The sequence below is a fragment of the Schistocerca gregaria genome, chromosome X (genome assembly GCF_023897955.1).
Source record: "Schistocerca gregaria isolate iqSchGreg1 chromosome X, iqSchGreg1.2, whole genome shotgun sequence".
In the NCBI taxonomy this organism is placed as follows: Eukaryota; Metazoa; Arthropoda; class Insecta; order Orthoptera; family Acrididae; genus Schistocerca; species Schistocerca gregaria.
The window spans coordinates 645,988,711-646,008,185 of record NC_064931.1 but is presented as its reverse complement, the minus strand read 5'-3'; positions in this window follow the sequence as shown (position 1 = coordinate 646,008,185).

The following is a 19,475-nucleotide window of genomic DNA, read 5'->3' as shown; positions in this document are numbered from 1 at the left end:
CAATAGAAACTGATGATGGTGCCTTGCTAGGTCGTAGCAAATAACGTAGCTGATGGCTATGCTGACTATCGTCTCGGCAAATGAGAGCGTAGAAGTCAGTGAACCATCGCTAGCAAAGTCGGCTGTACAACTGGGGCGAGTGCTAGGAAGTCTCTCTAGACCTGCCGTGTGGCGGCGCTCGGTCTGTAATCATTGATAGTGGCGACACGCGGGTCCGACGTATACTACCGGACCGCGGCCGACGTCAAGGCTAACACCTAGGAAGTGTGGTGTCTGGCGGTGACACTACATTCCTCCCCCGCAAATCGGCGTACGGTTGTGGCATAAGGCTTCCGCCCGCTGTGGGGAGGACCGCATGTTGACGTATGCGACGAAGTGGGGAGGCGAGGCTGTGCCACCCGCACCCTGCCTTTTGGACCGCGGGGAGCTAGGAAACGCCTGAAAATCTGCTCCAGGGTGCACGCCAACATGCGGTGTATGCGCCCGCAGAGAGACAGGAGGGGCCGAAGGGTCGACCTCCATCGGGCCGGGGCACCCGACGGGCGAAGACGACATATGGTCCGGAGCGGACAAGAGTTCCATGTCGGAGGACAACTGGTCGCGGGAAGCGATCGGCGGCGCGTGACTCAGGGAGGCGCACGGCGGTTGCAGCGACGCGTCCACTGCGGGCGTCGCCGGCGGGAGAACAGGCGGCGGCGGCGGCGCGTCGCCATGGGGTAAAATGGAAGGCAGCGTCGGTAACACCTGGGGCTGAGGCGAGCTAGTAGATGGGTCCCCGGGGCGTTGACCGGACGGCACCGTCGCTGAAAACAGACGGCGAGCGGCAGATCCCGTGCGACGACAGAGGCGCAGCTGATTGAGATGCCGACGCACCTCACCAGAGGCCCCCAAAACCAGATACATAGCGCGTCCGAGGCACCGAAGAATGCGCCCTTCGTGGCAACGCCGTGAACCTCGACAGTGGCGATAGTAGACAACGTCGCCTGGAGCAAAAGCAGGTGTCTGCCGCTGCACAGGAACCTGATGCGGCGGATGCAGGAAAGACATCAAGGTTCGATGAGGGCGACCGTGGACCAACGCAGCCGGTGAGCGACCATCTCGGGGCTGAGAGCGATACGAGGACAAAAAGAGCAATAACGCGTCCTCCCGAGAATGCGACTCTTTCAACTTTTACATCTGTGACTTGAAAGTCCTGACCAATCGTTCAGCGGCACCGTTTGACTGTGGCGAAAACGGCGTGGACGTCAGATGTTGAATACCATTGGCTTTGCAGAATGACTGAAATTCTGCGGACATGAATTGTGGGCCATTGTCGGAAACAATAGTCTGTGGAAGACCTTCAATGCAAAAGATAGCGGATAACGCTGGGATGGTGGCAGATGACGTCGTGGAAGACATCCGGACAACAAAAGGAAAATTACTGAATGAATCTACCACAACCAACCATCGAGCATTCCAGAATGGACCAGCAAAATCGATGTGTAAGCGTTGCCAAGGAGAAGTGGCTTTTGGCCATGCAAAGAATTTCCGCGGTGGCGCTGATTGTTGTTCGGCACACACCATGCAAAAAGAGCACATTTTCGTAATCGCGGCATCGATTCCGAACCAAGTACAGTGCTGACGAGCAAGGTTTTCGTTCTCACTATACCCCAATGTCCTTGGTGGAGAAGCTGTAAGACAGAGGACTGTAACGAACGTGGTACCACGACCCTGGACTGATCATTATCAGATCGCAACAGCAAAACATCACGTTGTACAAAAAGTCTCACCTTGTGAGCAAAAAATCGGCGAACCAACGGGTCCCCGTTTCGTGACTTTAACAAGGGCCATTGCGTAGCAACAAAACCCAGAACGGGAGCAAGGACAGGGTCGGCAGCTGTGGCTGTAGCTACACGACGAAAATCAATCGGAAACGATTCGACCACGTCATCGGTTTCCGCATCAATGAACATGCAAGTAAGTTCGAAGGAATCGAATGCCCTATCCTCAGCAACAGGCAAGCGGGACAACGCATCGGCGTTTCCGTGCTTAGCAGTGGACCGATACAAGATATCGTAGCGGTACTGTGAGAGGAAAACAGACCAGCGAATGAATTTCTGCGCTGTACGTGGAGGTACAGGCTTGGTCGGATGAAAAAGCGATGTCAAAGGGTTGTGGTCTGTGATTATGGTAAAGTGACGACCATACAAGAAATCATGAAACTTTGTAACAACAAATACGAGAGCCAATGCTTCTTTCTCGATCTGTGAATAATTTCTTTGCGCAGACGAGAGCAATTTGGACGCAAAGGCAATAGGGCGATCGTGCGATCTATCTTGGTGCGCAAGCATAGCACCGATCTCGAAATCCGATGCATCCACCATCAACAAGAGGGGCTTCTGGGGATCGAATGTCGTAAGGCAACTATTGGAAAGCAACGCCGATTTCAACTGGCGAAAGGCGCGGTCGCATTCCGTCGTCCAGACGAACGGAACACCGTTCCGGCGTAAGCGATGAAGCGGAGCTGAAATGGAAGAGGCGTGTGGGATATAACGGTGATAATAATTAATTTTTCCCAGCACACTCTGTAGCTGCTTCAAATTCTGCGGCGAAGGCAAGTCTTGTATGGCACGCAGGTGCGTGGGACTGGGATGTATGCCTTGGGCATTGATTACATGTCCCAAGTATGGCAAGTCCCGAGCAAAAAACACACATTTGTCCTTCCGCAGGCGAAGACCATTTTGTCGCAAGACCTGAAATAATGTTCTCAGATTGGCCAAATGTTCTTCTTCCGTCTTTCCGGAGATCACAATATCGTCCAGACAATTTGCTGCAGTAGGGACCGACGCACAAACTGTTCGTAGATATTGCTGAAACGATGCAGGGACGGATGCACACCCGAATGGTAGTCGTTTGAATTGATACAACCACCAAAACGAGCTGGGATTCTTCGTCCACCGGTATTTGCAAGTACGCATCTGCGAGGTCGAACTTCGAAAATTATTTTCCTGGGCACAGTTTGTCAAAAAGATCTTCCGGGCGGGATAAAGGAAAAGTTGCAATCACTAGTTGTGGATTCACTGATGCCTTGAAGTCCACACAAAGTCTCAATTTTCCGGAAGGTTTTGGCAAAATTACTGAGGGTGAAGCCCAGAGAGAAGCCTTCACACGTTCAATTACACCTTGTGACTCCAATTCGTGTAATGTTTTTGCGACCTCATCACGCAATGCATGGGGAACTTTGCGCGCTCTGAAAAATTTCGGTTGCGCGTTTACTTTCAGCTCCAAATGTGCTTTATACACTCCTGGAAATTGAAATAAGAACACCGTGAATTCATTGTCCCAGGAAGGGGAAACTTTATTGACACATTCCTGGGGTCAGATACATCACATGATCACACTGACAGAACCACAGGCACACAGACACAGGCAACAGAGCATGCACAATGTCGGCACTAGTACAGTGTATATCCACCTTTCGCAGCAATGCAGGGTGCTATTCTCCCATGGAGACGATCGTAGAGATGCTGGATGTAGTCCTGTGGAACGGCTTGCCATGCCATTTCCACCTGGCGCCTCAGTTGGACCAGCGTTCGTGCTGGACGTGCAGACCGCGTGAGACGACGCTTCATCCAGTCCCAAACATGCTCAATGGGGGACAGATCCGGAGATCTTGCTGGCCAGGGTAGTTGACTTACACCTTCTAGAGCACGTTGGGTGGCACGGGATACATGCGGACGTGCATTGTCCTGTTGGAACAGCAAGTTCCCTTGCCAGTCTAGGAATGGTAGAACGATGGGTTCGATGACGGTTTGGATGTACCGTGCACTATTCAGTGTCCCCTCGACGATCACCAGAGGTGTACGGCCAGTGTAGGAGATCGCTCCCCACACCATGATGCCGGGTGTTGGCCCTGTGTGCCTCGGTCGTATGCAGTCCTGATTGTGGCGCTCACCTGCACGGCGCCAAACACGCATACGACCATCATTGGCACCAAGGCAGAAGCGACACTCATCGCTGAAGACGACACGTCTCCATTCGTCCCTCCATTCACGCCTGTCGCGACACCACTGGAGGCGGGCTGCACGATGTTGGGGCGTGAGCGGAAGACGGCCTAACAGTGTGCGGGACCGTAGCCCAGCTTCATGGAGACGGTTGCGAATGGTCCTCGCCGATACCGCAGGAGCAACAGTGTCCCTAATTTGCTGGGAAGTGGCGGTGCGGTCCCCTACGGCACTGCGTAGGATCCTACGGTCTTGGCGTTCATCCGTGCGTCGCTGCGGTCCGGTCCCAGGTCGACGGGCACGTGCACCTTCCGCCGACCACTGGCGACAACATCGATGTACTGTGGAGACCTCACGCCCCACGTTTTGAGCAATTCGGCGGTACGTCCACCCGGCCTCCCGCATGCCCACTATACGCCCTCGCTCAAAGTCCGTCAACTGCACATACGGGTCACGTCCACGCTGTCGCGGCATGCTACCAGTGTTAAAGACTGCGATGGAGCTCCGTATGCCACGGCAAACTGGCTGACACTGACGGCGGCGGTGCACAAATGCTGCGCAGCTAGCGCCATTCGACGGCCAACACCGCGGTTCCTGATGTGTCCGCTGTGCCGTGCGTGTGATCATTGCTTGTACAGCCCTCTCGCAGTGTCCGGAGCAAGTATGGAGGGTCTGACACACCGGTGTCAATGTGTTCTTTTTTCCATTTCCAGGAGTGTAGTTCTTAGCGAAACCGAGGCCCGGTGCAAAAATGTCTGCAAATTCCTCACATAGACGAGAAACACTGTCTGAAGGCACAGTCTGGTTCACTGATAGGACCTGATTTACTATAGACAAGTTAAACAACTGAAATAAATCGAAACCAAACAAGTTCAGTGCAGAAGAAGAACGAAGGACGTAAAATGACACAAGTTTTGTTTGTCCTTTGTATGTTGCAAGAAGGCTGCACTGTCCTAACGCAGGGATATCTTGACCGGAATAGCTAGATAATTTAACATTTGCGGCACGCAACGGAGGTGTGCCCAGCAGTTTGTAATTGTCTTGATTGATCAGTGAAACTGCAGCTCCTGTATCGAGCTGGAATGGTATCACTTTGCCGTTAATGTCCAAGTCTACAAAAAGTTTATTGTCCTGCAGACGAAAAGAGCAACTGTCTCGTGCAACGTGAACTGACACTGGTACATAATTACTAGCGACTTGACGGGAGTTCCGGCGATGTCGACGCACACTATTTTTGGGACGAACACAGGCACTGTTAGAGAGAGTGGCACTAGGCGGAGTGGAATGAACTACATGAATTTCCATGGGCGAAGTTTTACGAGCCTGAGTATCCTTGGTTCGATTCCGATTCTGGCGCGAAGCAAAGGGTCTGGAACAGGTTTGAGCTTCCGATCTGAGCTTTTTCTGGCAAACACTCTGAACATGTCCTTTTTTATTACAATAAAAGCAAATAGCTTGGCGTGACGGGCAATTCTTACGCGAATGTTTAGTAGCACACCGCGGGCATGATTTGATCACTGCATTTGCTTGCTGCCGCGGCACACGTGGCTGAGAGCCTGGCGGCAGCGGCGCGGCCGGGGTGCGAGGGCTGTTTACTGCTCCGTGCAGCTCGCCCGGCGGGCCGGTGAACCTGACACACTGCTGGCGAAGTTTCAAAGGATTCCTGAGCAAAGTCAAGTGTGTCCTGCCGATCCAATATGTCCATCACTTGTTGAAGGGAGGGATTTACTAGCTTCAAAATCTGTTCCCTTATACGAACATCAGAAACGTTCGGTGCAATTGCATCACGTACCATAGTATCGGAATAAGGGAGTCCACATTGACACTCAAAAGCACAATCCCTAGTAAGGCCTTGCAAGGTTGCAGCCCACTCCCGATTAGTCTGACCTGCCGTACGTTCTGTACAAAAGAAGGTATACCTTTTCGCAACTACATTGACTGAGTCTTTGAAATATGCATCTAATGCAGACAAAATTTCTTCGTAGGACAGAGTTGCTACGTCGCGTCGGGGAAATAATTTGACTACCACACGGTACGTAGTCACGCCGACCGACGATAACAAAAAAGGCTGCCGCTCGTTACCTTGAATTCTGTAGGCGGCGAGATGGAATCCAAATTGGCGTGACCACTCCGTCCAGCTTTCCAGTGCAGCATCAAAAGGTCGAAAAGTTGGTGCAACAGCGTGTTGTGGCTGCGTTAGCGGTGAAGCGGCTGCTGCCACATCGTTTTGCATCGCACGTTGACCCTGGACGAGCTGTCCAAGGGCATCCAGCAAGGCCTGCGTCTGCTGATTCTGTAAGCGATAAAATTCGGACAGTACATCTGGAGATTGTGGCGAAGCCATTACACAAGTAAATTAGGGCAATTTAGATAAGAACGAGGTATTGCCTCGTCGCCAATGTTGTGGTTGGCAGGAGAGCCAACTCCTTATTGCTAAAGGAGGCCGAAATGCACGCGTCTCAGCTCACGCAGTCTGGCGTGAGGTCTGGAACAGGACAAGGGAATTAGAATTGAGAAAAACGGACGTAGCTGGTGGAATACTTAACTTTAATCCATTAATGACGAACGTCGCTCTTGATGATACATGATTTACAATATCAATAGAAACTGATGATGGCGCCTTGCTAGGTCGTAGCGAATAACGTAGCTGATAGCTATGCTGACTATCGTCTCGGCAAATGAGAGCGTAGAAGTCAGTGAACCATCGCTAGCAAAGTAGGCTGTACAACTGGGGCGAGTGCTAGGAAGTCTCTCTAGACCTGCCGTGTGGCGGCGCTCGGTCTGTAATCATTGATAGTGGCGACACGCGGGTCCGACGTATACTACCGGACCGCGGCCGATTTAAAGGCTACCACCTAGCAAGTGTGGTGTCTGGCGGTGACACCACATAAAATAAAACTTGGTGCTAACAGCAAAAGTATTTAAGTGACCACAGTGAGATGCTAACATCAAAAGTATTTAAGTGATCACAGTGAGACAGAAGGTGAGGGACAGAGAGAGAGAGAGAGAGAGAGAGAGAGAGAGAGAGAGAGAGAGAGAGAGGAATAGCAGAAGAGAAGTCTGTTCACCTGGAAAGTTGGCAGGTTATAAATCCTGTCATGGCATATTTTCATGTGATCACTCTGTAGTATATACGAGAGCTGCTTTTCTGTACACTTCAGAGCAACACAGCTTGGAGACGATTCAAATCACCTACTGATACCTAGAGACATGCTGCGTTCAGTATGTCCCATAACTATACAAGGACGCGTGCCGAAGGATTAACACGACAGACACGATCACCAAAATGGCCCTATAGATTCCCAGTGAAGATAAGTGGTTTTCGGGGATCTTTTAAGAACTCCGAAGCCCTACTGATCGCACTCTTCCAGCCATTTACGAATATATTTAGTCGTGTTGATAGGCGCTTTCTTTTACTGAAACCTCTCGTACTCCATATGGAAGACAATAATCTGAATAATGTTACCTTCAAGAACAGTTAGTAAACCAGTCGATCAAGAGTAGCTTCCGTGTAGATTAATGGTTCCGCATAATGCCACGAAAAAATTTCCCAAACCATAACGCTGTCCCCACTGCTTTGTGGCCTCTCCAACATTGGGTGGAAACTGTTTTTTTTTTTTTCATTTTTCTCGTCGCACATGTTCATCCTCCCCACGAAACAGAAAACGTGACTCAGGTGAAAAGATTATCTTCCATTAAATTTGTCGAGTTTCAGTTCTATCAAGCATAATCAAATTTTTCTGTAGGTATTGCCATTGGTGTGGACAAAGATGCCATCTCCCTGTTTCCGAGTGCTACACGATATAGGGTTTGCTGAACTGTCATGGAAGACACATGCGACATCAGTGGCAGGTGGTACTTAGCAGTTTCTACGATGTTTATTCATACAGTTCCACAAGTTCACCCCTGATACTCTCTGACAATAGAAATATGAAAACAGTTCACGAACTTCGCCAATCCAGATACTCTGTTCCCCCAGGCCCGAAAATCGATTGTCAAGCCTTCTTACGGTTTGTCAAAATCGTTTTGTTGTCGATGACAGCTGTGTATCAAATTTCCAAAGACAGCTTTCTGATCCTTAATCCGCACTGAACATTACGTAAGACACACAATGAGCTACACGCTACAGGCATCACGGCAAAGAAGGGACTATAGTAATGTGTGATTCTTGAGTCACAGTTCTTCTTTACAATACGTCATCATTTACCACTACGTTTCTTTTTTTGGCGAGCAATTTTCTTAATTTATTTTTCGACTGGTCTCGGAAGCTTATAGCTTTCGTGTCGTGCTGTCTAGGCGGGTGCTGTGGCTCCTGGTATTACGCTCTATGCATTTGTTGGACGTGGGTGTGATCCCCCACGACTGACTGGCCAAACCGCCACACATTTATGTTCCCATAATTATGTGGTGGCACCTGCAGATGAAGTTTAAGCTTCTAAACCGTTCGTGGAATAAATTAAGAAAATTACTGGGAACTGAATCGGTTTTTATTCCATAAACGTCTTCCTCAGTTGCTGATGTTGGCCCGATAAGTTTCACTTCGATGCCACAACTATAAGAAGATGTCCTAAAGGTGGCAATCGTGTATACCTTTCGTATGTGACCTGTATTATCCGAATTTCATAATTTAGGGTGTATTACTTCCATGTGTGCTGCATTATGATGTCCCTAGGTTAGTTACTTTCAAGTAGTTCTAAATTCTAGGGGACTGATGACCTCAGATGTTAAGTCCCACAGTGCTCAGAGCCATTTGAACCATTCTGATGCACATAAACACTATCTAAATCTTAAAACTGATTAAAGATTAAAACTGAAAAAACTGCAAAAATGTGGGAAATTAAGGAGATGGGACCTGGATAAACTGAAAGAACCAGAGGTTGTACAGAGTTTCAGGGAGAGCATAAAGGAACAATTGACAGGAATAGGGGAAAAAAATACAGTAGAAGAAGAATGGGTAGCTCTGAGGGATGTAGTAGTGAAGGCAGCAGAGGATAAAGTAGGTACAAAGACGAGGGCTGCTAGAAATCCTTGGGTAACAGAAGAAATATTGAATTTAATTGATGAAAGGAGAAAATATAAAAATGCAGTAAATGAAGCAGGCAAAAAGGAATACAAACGTCTCAAAAATGAGATCGACAGGAAGTGCAAAATGGCTAAACAGGGATGGCTAGAGGACAAATGTAAGGATGTAGAAGCTTATCTCACTAGGGGTAAGATAGATACTGCCTACAGGAAAATTAAAGAGACCTTTGGAGAGAAGAGAACCACGTGTATGAATATCAAGAGCTCAGATGGCAGCCCAGTTCTAAGCAAAGAAGGGAAGGCAGAAAGGTGGAAGGAGTATATAGAAGGTTTATACAAGGGCGATGTACTTGAGGATAATATTATGGAAATGGAAGAGGATGTAGATGAAGACGAAATGGGAGATACGATACTGCGTGAAGAGTTTGACAGAGCACTGAAAGACCTGAGTCGAAACAAGGCCCCCGGAGTAGACAACATTCCATTAGAACTACTGACGGCCTTGGGAGAGCCAGTCCTGACAAAACTCTACCAGCTGGTGAGCAAGATGTATGAGACAGGTGAAATACCCTCAGACTTCAAGAAGAATATAATAATTCCAATCCCAAAGAAAGCAGGTGCTGACAGATGTGAAAATTACCGAACTATCAGTTTAATAAGCCACGGCTGCAAAATACTAACGCGAATTCTTTACAGACGAATGGAAAAACTGGTAGATGCAGACCTCGGGGAGGATCAGTTTGGATTCCGTCGAAATGTTGGAACACGTGAGGCAATACTGACCTTACGACTTATCTTAGAAGAAAGATTAAGAAAAGGTAAACCTACGTTTCTAGCATTTGTAGACTTAGAGAAAGCTTTTGACAATGTTGACTGGAATACTCTTTTTCAAATTCTAAAGGTGGCAGGGGTAAAATACGGGGAGCGAAAGGCTATTTATAATTTGTACAGAAACCAGATGGCAGTCATAAGAGTCGAGGGGCATGAAAGGGAAGCAGTGGTTGGGAAAGGAGTGAGACAGGGTTGTAGCCTCTCCCCGATGTTATTCAATCTGTATATTGAGCAAGCAGTAAAGGAAACAAAAGAAAAATTTGGAGTAGGTATTAAAATTCATGGAGACGAAGTAAAAACTTTGAGGTTCGCCGATGACATTGTAATTCTGTCAGAGACGGCAAAGGACTTGGAAGAGCAGTTGAATGGAATGGACAGTGTCTTGAAAGTAGGATATAAGATGAACATTAACAAAAGCAAAACGAGAATAATGGAATGTAGTCAAATTAAATCGGGTGATGCTGAGGGAATTAGATTAGGAAATGAGACACTTAAAGTAGTAAAGGAGTTTTGCTATTTAGGAAGTAAAATAACTGATGATGGTCGAAGTAGAGAGGATATAAAATGTAGACTGGCAATGGCAAGGAAAGCGTTTCTGAAGAAGAGAAATTTGTTAACATCGAATATCGATTTATGTATCAGGAAGTCGTTTCTGAAAGTATTTGTTTGGAGTGTAGCCATGTATGGAAGTGAAACATGGACGATAACTAGTTTGGACAAGAAGAGAATAGAAGCTTTCGAAATGTGGTGCTACAGAAGAATACTGAAGATAAGGTGGATAGAGCACGTAACTAATGAGGAGGTATTGAATAGGATTGGGGAGAAGAGAAGTTTGTGGCACAACTTGACTAGAAGAAGGGATCGGTTGGTAGGACATGTTTTGAGGCATCAAGGGATCACAAATTTAGCATTGGAGGGCAGCGTGGAGCGTAAAAATCGTAGAGGGAGACCGAGAGATGAGTACACTAAGCAGATTCAGAAGGATGTAGGTTGCAGTAGGTACTGGGAGATGAAGCAGCTTGCACAGGATAGAGTAGCATGGAGAGCTGCATCAAACCAGTCTCAGGACTGAAGACAACAACAACAACAACAACAAATCTTAAATTCCACTTGACTAGTGCTCCATACCAAGTTCCATAGCCAGTGCGTTTATCAAACCGTGCTGGCTCAAAATTTTTGGGATAACTCACAATAAGTTGTAGAATGCCTCCTTGCAGATACGCATACCTTTCAATAGTATACTTCCGCTGATATGGAGTTTTCATGTCGACCATCATACCCTGCAGAACATGTAACTGGACCATACCTTTCCGAATGACATCACTATGCCAGTTTTCACAGATGCATGAACTTCCCTTCACATGATGACAGTGTATGAGGAAACGCTCCCTATTAAATACAGTCATTTCCAGTCTAGAACAACTGTCTTCCTTATATTCTCAATAATATAAAAAATTATGATAAGAAAATAACACACTCTTGCATAACATAAGCGCGAACACAAGTTTATACAGAATGGCCTACAAGGGTCTCAATGTTATCTCAAAATGAGTGACTTGAAAAGAAGCCCACTAACGCTGTCATTGGGAGTTCACGTATCCAAGCACGCCGCATTCGACTGTATTTCGAAGCAGCAGAAGAGTTTATAACACACTGTATTGGCCGTCTCGGGAGACAAAGAGGAAATAAACTTTGGGTTTAGTGTCTCCTTGGCTTCGACTTTGATTTCATAACAGAGAAATGGAAGTTTAGCTCTCCTGATGCAGATGTGACGATGAAAAGAACTAGCAGTGCCTTTGTTCAAAGGAACGTACTGATATTAACATGAAGATATTTAGGACTATATCTAGCTATGACATATTGTTCGATCTTTGTACCGTGCATTAAATTCGTCAAAACAAAATTTATAAAAAAATGTTTTCTATAATATTACACAACACACCTGAGCACTGCTCTTGATCTGATTTACAACTTAAAGTCCATTTGTGGAACAATAGAATTAATAGTATTCCCACAACACTGGCACTGACAACGTCTTATGGTTGCAAAAAGCAGTTTCAGCTAGTTCACCATTCATCCTCAGATCTTCCCATGATTGGAGTGCATTTAGCATACCAAAATGATCAGAGTGCTTAGCACTAGCAACTGCTCTTCGCTGATATGTCACATGGAGATTGTCCATACCAGTAACAATAAGCTCTGGGAAGGTGGAGCTGTTGAAACATGTTTTCCCAGTATCATCATCTTACCCAGTCTTGGTGCAGTCGGGAAATTAGCAAGGATTAGTCTCAACGGAGAAAGTTCGCTATTCTGTATCTAAAAACTTCATTTCTCTAAGTAAGACGTAATGTTCTCATTAGGAACTTCCCAATTCTGCAACTGAGTTTTTCACTTTACTTTCTGCTGCCATTGTAAACTTCGAACAATAAACAACGCCTTTCACAATTACTCTTAGTAGACATCGTTTCTGTATTATTGCGTACCAATTTCGAAGCTAGCAAGGAAACTGACCATTCCATGAATTCATTTGTATTACTTCAATCATGAACCTCGATTGCATTTTTGTTCTCTCCCATACCGACTTACGTGTCATTAGGTCTCGGTAAAGATCCACCACTTTTATTTAATAAAGGCTTAACGATTTGAATATATTTTCAGTATCTTTTTGATTTTAATGGTCTGTAGGAAAGATAGCCTTTTTATGCGCATTCGTAGCCCTGAGAATTTTCTTTTGTGACTCATCATCATCACCATCACCCATGTAATATTCGTCATCATCATCATCATCTTCTTCTTCTTCTGCTTTTTCTTCTTCTCTGGTTTCTACCTTTATAAATACATTGTTTTCTTTGACTTCATTTCCTTTTTCCTGTTCTGTCTTCTTTCTCATTTTATCTTTGGACAAAATATGGTGAGATGTTTTGTATCCAACATTAGGCGCAGCAAGAGTAGGATCTGAAATTGAGAGTTGTAAAATATCGCCATTAAACGATCGTAAGAGACTAAATAGATATTGTGTTTAACGTTCTTTTCCATGTCTGTTCACCTTGTTTTTTGTCGATGGTAGCAATAAATTTGAAAATTAACTCGCATGAAATATTCACTCATTAATTTACAAAACATAACGTTTTCTCAGCTAACTAAACCATAGGAGTACAAGGAATCGTAAATATCATTACCAGGATAATAAGTTTTCATTTTTCATTAGAATCATCGTAGTTTTATTAAATTTAATTCATATTTATTAGTAGTCTTCCTGAGGACGGAATCCGCTATTACTTCTTTTGCTTCTTCGCTATATGTTACTTGATACTGCGCTTCTTTTTGTCTTCTTATTATAATTTTTCATGTTGTCTTCACTAGGAAAATCACGTTATGCCACAAAAATCGTAACAAACTGCAATAAACTACCCATGTGTCATCATCATTTTATATTCGATTATAGATAAGCATTTCCCTATTCATCGCCATTGTTGAAATGTTACAGCAATATTGCAACACTGTCAAATTAGTACAGGGTGCATCCATACTTTGCCCTTATGGTGGCTTGAAATCTGCTGGGGATGCTTTCAATAAGCTGTGTTAATGTCTGTGGAGGAATGACAGCCCATTATTTCTCAAGACACTAAACCAGAAAAGGTAAGGGTGTAGATGCTAGGTTCTGGCACAACGTCGACGTTTCACCGCATCCCAAAAGTACTCCATTGGGATTAAGTCAAGACTCTGACAAGCCAGTCCATTTCAGGAATATTGTCATCCACAATATATTGTCTCACTATGTGTGGCACTTGATACAGTTTTGCTGTTACATGGAGGCCAACTTGATACTTCGTGCGGTAATATGGTGAAAATCATTACCATTTCACTGTAACATGAGACAACTCGTTACAGTTCATAGTCAACTCAGGGCAGTGAAGATCAATTGACATGTTGTCTATCATTACCCCATACTTGTATGTATCTTAACTTGGAAAAATATAATATACTTGGAGATTACATCAATGCACATGCACAGATACAAGCAAGTCTAATTATGACATTGACTAAGCAAGCTAAGACATGTTGTGAGTTGTTCTAACAGTTGCCCTCATATTACAGTGAAACTGTAGCAACTTATTCCACAACTGTAATGACTTGCCTCCAAAAACTGTGACAACTTATCCCAACACTGTAATAACTTGCTCTACGACAGTAACAACCTACCCACAGAACTGTAGCAACTTTCCCAGATAATGTAACAACTTGCCCTGCAACTGTAATAAGTTGCTCCTCAAAACCGTGACAGCTTGCCCCCACAGCTGTAACAGTTTGCCCCACAATTATAATGTGTCTCTAAAATGGAACAACTCATCCCCAAACTGTAACACATTTCCCCAAAACTGTAACAACGTATTCTGAAACTGTAACAACTTGACCCAAAACTGTAAAACCTGCCTCTCAAAACTGTAACGATTTGTCTGTAAACTGTTAGAACTTGCCACACAACTCTAACAACTTGCCCCTAAACTATAACAACTAGCCCCTAAATTCGAAAAATTTGTCCTGAAATTGCAACAAGTTGACTTAAAACTGTAAGAAGTTGCCCCAAAATCGACCATCATTGCACCAACTGTACTTTATACCTCTGTAAACATAAATTTTATTATCTTAATATACTTGTTTATGTTATCTTCATTTTGCTAAAAACCTTCAGTAAGAAAATTGTCAACCAATTATAACAATGCACTTGCAGGAAAAATAAATTGTATCAAATAAAAATAAAAACCCAAAGGCTGAAAAGGGACGCCAGCATGCCCTCAAACAGCCCGCCCTCCTCCATCAGAGGAGGGAATAAAAAGTGCAAAAAGAACAAAAAAACTAATATTATCTGGAGGGGGGATAATGAAATTGGTTATAGTTTTGGAGAAACTTCTTACAGTTGTAGGTCAAGTTGTTAAAGTTGCAGGACAATTTGTTACAGTTGTGAGACAAGTTGTTACAGGTGCAAGGAAGTTTGTTGCAGTTTTTAAAGGCTAGTTGTTTCAGTTGTGAGGCAAGTTGTAACAGTTGTAAACCGAATTGTTAGATGTGCAAGAAAATTTGTTACAGTTTTGGGGGACAAATTATTACCATTGCAGTGCAAGCTATTATAGTTTCAGGGCTAGTAGCTACTGTTTTAGGGACAAGTTGTGTTTCAGGAGCAAGTTGTTCCATTTTTGGGGCAAGCTGTTACAGTTTTGAGGCAAGGTTGTTATAGTTTGCTATAACATGGAGCAATAGTAAAACAAGTTGTAACTTTCTGGAACACGTCTCAACTTGCTTAGTTGATGTCATAATTATATTTGCTCATATCTGCACATGTTCAGTGACACAATCTCCGACAACACCACGTTTCACCAATTAGAGATAAATACATATGTTGGATAATGACAGTTACCATGTCAACTTAAAATCGTTGTGCCAAACGTTGATGTGAAACTGTAACAAGTTGTCCCATGTTAGAGTGAAAATGTATTAAGTTACCCACCACGTTACAGCAAAACTGTAACACATGTCCCCCACGGTAAGCCAAAGTTTATTGGACAATAATATTCCTGAAATGGATTGGCCTGCCTAGAGTATCAACAGGACCTGATGGAAAACACTTAGGATGATTCAGAATGTCGATTTAGCTCCAGACCCTAGTGTCCTACATCACTACCCTTTCTGGCCTCGGCTTTTGAGGAAAATGGGCTACAATTCCTCTACAGCTCACTGAAAGCATTCCCAGAAGATTCCAAGTTATCATAAAGGGGAAGAATGGACAAACCTGTGTTAATTTTACAGTGTTGCAATTTTGTTGCGAATATGGTGGGTAAAATATTTCAGTTTTGCTGCAACATGGCAACTGTGGCGATGTATGGGGCTATGTTTATCTTCCAACGAGTATAAATTCATGACATACAGAAAATTTGTTGCGGTTGGGAGTGATTTGTTGAGGCATAACAACCTGACTTTTCTTGTGAAGGGAACATCAGAAATTACCGAAAGAAGACAAACAGTCGCATGGCACCAAAAGAGATATATACTGAAGCCACAAAGGAAGGAAATGTGGTTTTTCAATCAGAAAGAACGCTATTAAATATGGAGTACATTTTGTCACGCTGTAGCAATTACATCGAAAAATTAAAACTGATTCTGCTGTTAATAATATTTATAGCTATACATAGTTCTACAGTTCATCTAACTAAGAAACTGCCGCTTTATATAAAGTAAGTGAGTGAATATTTTAATGTGAGTTAATTTTAAAATTTATTGTCACTATCCACAGCAAAGAAGACTAATCGATATGTGAAAGAATGGTAAACACAATATTTATATAGTCTCTCACCTTCTCTTAATGGAGACTATTTATTATCCTCAATTTCAACCTCAGTTTACCTGTGCCAAGTGTTGGATGCAAAACATCTCACCAGGTTTTGTCAAAGGAGAAAATCCACAAGAAGACAGGACAAGACGAACGAGATGGAACCAAAGAAAACAAAGCGGAGACAAAGAATAATAAGAAGATTATGATGAGGGCGATGGTGATGATGTTGACAAACAATCACAAAAGATAACTCTCAGGGTTACTAGTGCTCACAAGCAACGTTGTCTATCCTACAGACTATCAAATTCGAACAGATGCTATAATTACAGGGTGATTATAATTAAACTTTCGCTACATGAGCCAGTGGAGGTAGAAAACCACTTACCACATGGGTACACAATTTTATAGGAATGAAGTTCAAGCTGAGCACTGTAGAATTTGCGTTGTTAGTGGTAGTAATGTGTCACAACTTTCATTAGGCATCAGTACTGGTACAGCATTATAGGAGGAACTCGGATCCCACGGACTAAGGACACACAGTATGAACAGCACACGTTACTGTGTTCTGCTTCAACAGGATGTGATCCCTGCTCTACGGGTGGACTCTACTGTTACGTGCATCATGGAGCTCCACCTCACTTTGCTATTGAGGTTCTTGGTTACTCTGTAACTCGTTTGGAGGAAACCGAATCGTTTGGTGATCGTTCCAAATAGCATGGCCAATAATATCACTTTGGACCCGGTGTAAGTTTTGGCCGTGGGGTTACCTGAAGGACACGGTTTAGCAACGGGACACTAACGTACGTTGGAGATTGAAGATGAGCATAATGACGGAGGTAGCAGCAGCAGCAGCAGCAGAGCAATCTATAGTGCGGTTCCCGACTGTCGTGGCTGCAGATGGTTGTCACATTGAATGACGATTGTAGCCTGGAATGTAAACATGGTAGACATTTAACAAATATTAACGCCTCATGTGAAAACTGAAATGTGGTTCTTTTAATGGTTTATTCGTCATATCTCTTCTGATTGTCCTTACAAATGTTTCCATAAAGTTTCATTGTCCTACGATCAGTCGTTTTCATGGGGGCCTCTCAAGTAACGAAAATTGACTTATAACCACACAATGCATTGAAATCGTTAAGACTATTAAATCAAAGTAGTGGAACTTTATTGAGTGTTGAGGACATACACATTTGATATGGGAGAGAACAAAAATGCAACTGGTGTTCACGATATAGATCAATGTTTTACAGAGCCTCAAATTTCCACTTTACGATACAGAATTCCAACAAGAAATAGATACCACAAAACTGACTGCAATCAACTACAAATGTTTCTTTCCCTCATTAATACAGTGTTACAACTGATAAAAAACAAACTGGACAAACCACAGAAAACTACACTCACAATTGACAGCACTCCAGCAGTGAAAGGTGAAAAAATGTCATAGCTTTGTATAATGTCTGATAAATCACCTAGGTTAGTCAGAAACACAAATGTAAAAAAACCACCAATAACCTAAGTAGGAGGCTTGTTCACAACATAAAATGGCCAGATGCAGATGTTGACGCATGTAGATTTTACAGAATGACCTGAAGCCAATGCGACAAATATTAAATAGGCTAAACAGGTTGAAATTTCAGAACTGGATTTAAAGAACGTATAGACTGCTACAGACTGAAGAAATGTAACAATTCAGCAGTAGCACCCATTAATGACACAGGCCACATTCGAAAATTGAGGGCAACCTTGGAATTTTGCACAAAACTGAAAGAATTAAAGAAATGGATATCATGGAAAATTTTCGTTCAGAATACAGACAATGGTGTAGATATATATAATAAGATGACTGAATCAGAATTCTTCAGTAGCTTTAAATCAATTCTAATGCAATAGATGAAAGATGTGGCAAGCTGAAACAAACGTCTACCAGACTGTCGGTTTTACGAATATCGCCAACACGCATCCACACGCTGCAAGGCCGCCATATTTTAGTTAAGGTATACTGTTTACATATATGGAGAACCGTTTACACAGTGAAAGTACGTCAAAAATGCTTTGGGAAATCAAAATCATAAGTGAACAACAGACACATAAAAAGTATGTCGTACGATTGTGACAGTATAACAACTGATGCAAAACCACGTACATCCTGCCCAGGCTGTGCCATCACTCACAACAACGAGGCACAGCTGCAAGCCAGCAGAAGGCAAAACACTGGACGTCGATTTCCGGTCACCCATTGCCTGCACCCTCCCCACGAATACACTGATAATTACTCAAGCAATCGAACAGTGAAAAATATTGCTTTAAGTTAATATGCACCAAGATTAAACTGTCTCCTGATATAAAATTAAACAAAACTGTCAATACCAAAACCGGGAAAGCAAATATATAAAAACTGAGACAAATAGCTAACTACCTCAGCACTAGTTGCTAAATTTAGAAGCGAGAAATTCTTCTGAGGTGTCATCTGAAACAAGTGTATAAGAAGAAAGAACACCTCAATCGATTAGCTGAGCGCACCTATCTGGAATTAATGTTAGTAGCATATCCATCACAGGTCCCAGTTGACTGTGATATCACTGGAAAAATAATAAAAAACACTTATGACAAAAAATGTAGCACTCATCAAAGGAAGCTTTATAATTAGAAAAAGAAAAACAAGCTATATATAAATAAATACATAAATAAGAACAACAACAGCCACAATTTTTTCCCAAGGGTTGTAAATGTAACTGACATTCAGCTGAATTAGATTGAAATTGCACTGCTAAATAAGGGCATGAAGCAGAATCTAAATCTAATAATAATAATCACAAAAACAGAAACGACGCCACACGCTCAGTAAAAACGTTTTAGAGGAACAGTATGACCCAGGATCGATTATCAGCTCTTACTTCTTGTACCTCAGCTGAAAAACCAGTACATCGAGTTACCGACTCTCAAACGCCCATCTACTAGTTCGCTTATAAATAAAAGTCAGTGTCATTGTTGTTATTATTATTATTATCAACTGTGGTAGTAGTATAGCGGTGGTCGTCTTGGTAGTAATAGTTGTAGTAACAGCAGTGATGGTCATTATAAACGATAGGTCTATGTGCATTAAAAGGGAAGGTGAAGGGATTTGCCAATATGTTTCCTGGCCAACCCAGAATTTAGGCCCACGATCCGCCACTGCTCAAAACTCATCCACATGCTGCAAGGCTACGCCATATTGTGGTTATGGTATCCTATTTTCATCTGTGGAGAAACGTCTGTACAGTGAAAGTACGTCAAAACCAGTGTTAGATTCAACAGCGAAATGGTGT